Source organism: Pseudophryne corroboree, assembly GCF_028390025.1.
Source record: "Pseudophryne corroboree isolate aPseCor3 chromosome 3 unlocalized genomic scaffold, aPseCor3.hap2 SUPER_3_unloc_37, whole genome shotgun sequence".
Taxonomy (NCBI): Eukaryota; Metazoa; Chordata; class Amphibia; order Anura; family Myobatrachidae; genus Pseudophryne; species Pseudophryne corroboree.
Window position 1 is genome coordinate 176,507 of NW_026967527.1, and position 5,994 is coordinate 182,500.

Below are 5,994 nucleotides of genomic sequence, written 5' to 3' on the forward strand. Positions count from 1 at the left end.
TATAATAATAGTAACAAGACACCACAGGTCCCTCCACTTGTATATTATGACAACACAGGCCGCTCCCCCTGTATACTATGACAGTACAGGATGCTACCCCTGTAATATGACAACACAGGCCACTCCTTCTGTATAGAAAGACAATACATGTCGCTCACCCTATATAATAAAAGTAAGAAGACACCACATGTTCCTCCACTTGTATATTATGACAACACAGGCCACTCCCCCTGTATACTATGACAGTACAGGATGCTACCCTTGTATTATGACAACACAGGCCACTCCTGTATAGAAAGACAATACATGTCGCTCACCCTATATAATAAAAGTAACAAGACACCACAGGCCACTTCCCCTGTATAAAAGGGCAACACAGGCTGCTCCCCCTGTATAGTAGGATGTCATAATCCACTACCCCTGTATAGGAGGATGCCCCAGTTCGCTCCCCCTGTACAGTAGGACAACACATGCCACTCCCCTGTATTTTAATACAGCTCCTCTGAATATTAATACAACATATGCCGCTCCACCTGTATAGTACAATGCCACAGGACACAACACCTGTAATGTCCCGTTTATAGAATTACAGTAACGGCGGGGTCTGCGCCACCTGTATCACGGTAACGGCGGGGTGTGCGCCCTCTGTATTACGGTAAAGGCGGGGTCTGCGCCACCTGTATTACAGTAATGGCGGGGTCTGCGCCACCTGTATAACGGTAATGGCGGGGACTGCGCCATCTGTATTACGGTAACGGTGGGGTTTGCGCCACCTGTATTACGGTAACAACGGGGTCTGCATCCCCTGTATTACGGTAATGGCGGGGTCTGAGCCACCTGTATTACGGTAATGGTGCGGTCTGCGCCACCTGTATTACGGTAACGGCGGAGTCTTGCGCCACCTGTATTACGGTAATGGTGGCGTCTGCGCCTCCTGTATTACAGTAACGGCGGGGTCTGCACCTCCTGTATTACGGTAACGGCGGGGTCTGCGCCACCTGTGTTACAGTAATAGGACACTAGAGTGTCAGCCACCTGTACAGGGATAATGCAGCACCAGAGGCTGCTCCAGCTGCACTATAACAAGGCACCAGAGGCTGCTCCCCCTGTAGTACAGAACCTGACACCAGAGCTGCTCAGCCTATAGAATAATAATAATAATATCATTACCTGCTGCCAGACACAGCAATGGCTGCTCTCTGCTCCTGCTGCCTTGTGGGAATGATAGAAGGAAGGCGGAGCTCAGACCAGGGGAAAATGGCCGCCGCTCCTGACGTCACTAAACGTCCAGGGAACCTATTGCTGCAGCCGGACTGGTCTACAAGAAAATGGCCGCCGGCCTCCTGCACCGATGACATGTATAGTAATAACCGTTACAGAGGGCGGGGCTGTAGGCGGGGTGAAGGAGGGGAGGGGCCAGCAACCAGTAAGCGGCCTGTGCCAATCATACCCTACTTCCTGTCTGTGCGGTCCACCTTACTTCCGTACTGTGCGTTCCACATACAGGAAGTGAGTTTTCATCGACTGTTGCAGCCTCGCAGTGTCCGTGGAGATCAGGTAATGGCGTCTAACTATACAGGGGGAGCAGCCTGTGGTGTCCTGATATTATTATTATTATACAGGGGGAGGAGCCTGTGGTGTCCTGTTATTATTATACAGAGGGAGCAGCCTGTGGTGTCCTGTTATTATTACTATACAGGGGGAGCAGCCTGTGGTGTTCTGTTATTATTATTATTATACAGGGGAGCAGCCTGTGGTGTCCTGATATTATTATTATACAGGGGGAGGAGCCTGTGGTGTCCTGTTATTATTATACAGAGGGAGCAGCCTGTGGTGTCCTGTTATTATTATTATACAGGGGGAGCAGCCTGTGGTGTCCTGTTATTATTACTATACAGGGGGAGCAGCCTTTGGTGTCCTGTTATTATTACTATACAGGGGGAGCAGCCTGTGGTGTCCTGTCATTATTATTAATATACAGAGGGAGCAGTCTGTGGTTTCCTGTTGTTGTTATTATTATACAGAGGGAGCGGCCTGTGGTGTCCTGTTGCTATTTATGTTATACAGGGGGAGCAGGTTTTTGTGTACGGTTATTATTGTACAGGGACAGCGGCTTGTGGTGTCCAGGTATTATTATTAGACATTGGGAGTGTTGGTGATGTCTTACAATACAGGAGGAATGGCCTGAGGTGTCCTGCTTTTAAAGACATCTGTTATTATTTTTATACTGGGGTGCAGCCTTTAGTGTCGTTATTATTATTAATTTTATTATATGTAATTTTGGGGATTGAAAATATTGCTCAGTATGAAGCAAATGTATATCACACACCTGGGAGTGTACAGAGACATGACTGGGGAGGTGAGGGGAACTGGGAGTGTCACAGTGACATCACTTATATCTATAGTAATAATACAGGGACATGACTGGGGAGGTGAGGAGGATCTGGGAGTGTCACAGTGACATCACATATCTATAGTAATAATACAGGGACATGACTGGGGAGGTGAGGGGATCTGGGAGCGTCACAGTGACATTACTTATATCTATAGTAGTAATACAGGGACATGACTGGTGAGGTGAGGGAAACTGAGAGTGTCACAGAGACATCACTTATATCTATAGTAATAATACAGGGACATGACTGGTGAGGTGAGGGGATCTGGGAGTGTCACAGTGACATCACATATCTATAGTAATGTAACCCCTTTTTTACCTGGGGGTACAGTGTATATGTGCAATGTGCCTCCACCCAAGCTATTCAGAGCCCAATACTCTAATCGCTTAGGAAATAAACTACCCCTGTAGTGGTCGCCTATAACATTAGTATGTGATGTAACCAGATAGGACTATGCACATTTACCTATCGTACCTTTCCTTTGTGATTTCAGGCTCTTCCACAGATAAGGAGACAGTTCCACCCGTAAGTATACTAGTTTTAATATGTAAGAAGTTATAGGCCACCTTATACAGTTATATCATATAATACTCAAACCATGAACCATTCTAATAATATACCCCACCTGTACATAATAATATATCCCACCTATACATAATAATATACCTCACCTATACATAATAATATACCCCACCTATACATAATAATATACCCCACCTATACATAATAATATACCCCACCTATACATAATAATATACCCCACCTATACATAATAATATACCCCACCTATACATAATCATATACCCCACCTATACATAATCATATACCCCACCTATACATAATCATATACCCCACCTATACATAATAATATACCCCACCTATACATAATAATATACCCCACCTATACATAATAATATACCCCACCTGTACATAATAATATACCCCACCTATACATAATATACCCCACCTATACATAATAATATACCCCACCTATACATAATAATATACCCCACCTATACATAATAATATACCCCACCTATACATAATAATATACCCCACCTGTACATAATAATATACCCCACCTATACATAATAATATACCCCACCTATACATAATAATATACCCCACCTATACATAATAATATACCCCACCTATACATAATAATATACCCCACCTATACATAATAATATACCCCACCTATACATAAGGTAATGCATCCAATACAGAACATACGACTCCACAGGAAAGTTGTGGGGCTGTGTTTGATAAACCACCCGGGTTCTCTTACTATAATCGTGCACGGTTGGGGCCCTTTCGTGTCTGTGTATAAGAAGTACTCTGGGTTATATGGGTCTCCACTTGGAGCAATTGTCCTCATGATTGTTGAGCAATCCCTACTTCACGGCAATGAATAGCATGGTTTCCATGGAAGATCTAATTGTAGCGCTCCTAGACAACCTGAAACAGGAAGGTAGTACGTGGAGCTCTCCACCCTGGAATCCCTGACACCCGTGGTCTACTCGTTACATATAGTGGGGTGATGATCTGTGTTACCTGTCCCAGTATAAGCATCGCCCCACTGTAGATCCGTGGGGGTGGCTCCAGAACATACAGAAGTCCCGGTTATTGGCACCTGTCTCTGATAGGTGAGGGGTGCTTAGTCTCCCCAGTGTATCATTTCCAAGTTTAGGTGACCCTGCGCCCTCTCCGAGCTGCTTTCATCATTATACACCACCGCACTCTTTATCACTGCTATCCTGCTGGTCATTATCTAATGCAGTGGTTCTTAAACTCGGTCCTCAGGACCCCACACAGTGCATGTTTTGCAGGTAACCCAGCAAGTGCACAGGTGTATTAATTACTCACTGACACATTTTAAAAGGTCGACAGGTGGAGCTAATTATTTCACTTGTGATTCTGTGAGGAGACCTGCAAAACATGCAATGTGTGGGGTCCTGAGGACCGAGTTTGAGAACCTGTGCTCTAATGGATATGGAGTCTCTAGAGGTGCTATTCATACTCCTCAGATCCACCGATGCTGCTGGTCCCTGTGCTACTGTGCTAGGGGTGGTACTTTAATAGTTAAAGGCTGATAGGGGAATATGCAGATTAGCAGGATTTATATGGGGGCATCCTGCACTTACAATGATAGTGTGCCCGGTCTGAACCTCCCCCCGACTCCACCTCCTCCAGCAACCGGGCTCTTCCCGCGGGTTGGATGGGATGAGGGACTCAGCTCTGCTTGGGGGGGGAAACTGTCTGCTACTGCTGGAGTCCTGGTAGCTGCTGCCCGCACTGCGGTCTCCTCCCATGTACTAGCCTGCCCCGCCAGCGCTCTACCTCCCAGCACTCTCCATGACAACCAGCCACCGGGACGTCCCTGCTTGGCGTCCACCAGGGGAAATTAACACAGCGCTTCTCATCCGCAGCGGGAGACATCCAATTCCTTTCCCCCACAGGGGCTCTCTCACTCGCAGGGAACCGCCTTCCAGTAAGCTCCCTTGTCTCAGCCGCCAGCCTTTTTCTCTCCCCTTTGTCAGTCCACCAACAAAACCGCCACTACACGCGCCCAGCCACCTCTCTCAGCACACGGGACCTCTGGAAGCTTCTCCATGATCTCCCCCGCGCACTGCGCGCTAACCAGAGTCCCCTCACCTTCAGCAGGCACAGAATAATAACATGCATAAACACTATACATTATTGGATCACTAGAAAGATCCAAGTTATTATCACATATATGGTATACATCAGTTGGCAGCATCTCTATTACCTTATAGATCTACACATTCATTAATTGATTTGCCCCCTCATAGTGTCCCAAGGCCTTCAGATCACTAGGGTACTACATTAATAATACAGGGACATGACTGGGGAGGTGAGGGGATCTGGGAGCGTCACAATAACGTCACTTCTATCTATAGTAATAATACAGGGACATGACTGGGGTCTGAGGAGACTTGGGAGTACAGTAACATCGGGGGATGTGTCTGGGTGATGACTGGAGAGGTGACTGCTGGGAATGGGACATTATACAGTAACACCAGGTGACGTGTCTGGGTGATGACTGGAGAGGTGACTGCTGGGAATGGGACATTATACAGTAACACCAGGGGATGTGTCTGGGTGATGACTGGAGAGGTGACTGCTGGGAATGGGACATTATACAGTAACACCGGGGGATGTGTCTGGGTGATGACTGGAGAGGTGACTGCTGGGAATGGGACATTATACAGTAACACAAGGGGACGTGTCTGGGTGATGACTGGAGAGGTGACTGCTGGGAATGGGGCATTATACAGTAACACCAGGGGATGTGTCTGGGTGATGACTGGAGAGCTGACTGCTGGGAATGGGTCATTATACAGTAACACCAGGGGATGTGTCTGGGTGATGACTGGAGAGGTGACTGCTGGGAATGGCACATTATACAGTAACACCAGGGGATGTGTCTGGGTGATGACTGGAGAGGTGACTGCTGGGAATGGGACATTATACAGTAACACCAGGGGATGTGTCCGGGTGATGACTGGAGAGGTGGCTGCTGGGAATGGGGCATTATAAAGTAACACAGGGGATGTGTCTGGGTGATGACTGGAGA

General features: G+C 47.0%; 1 pseudogene; it reads left to right on the plus strand.

Moving 5' to 3' along the window:
* The first annotated feature begins 1,502 nt into the window (after nt 1-1,502).
* Nucleotides 1,503-5,994, plus strand: part of LOC134984120 (zinc finger protein OZF-like) — a 31,890-nt pseudogene continuing 27,398 nt past the window's right edge.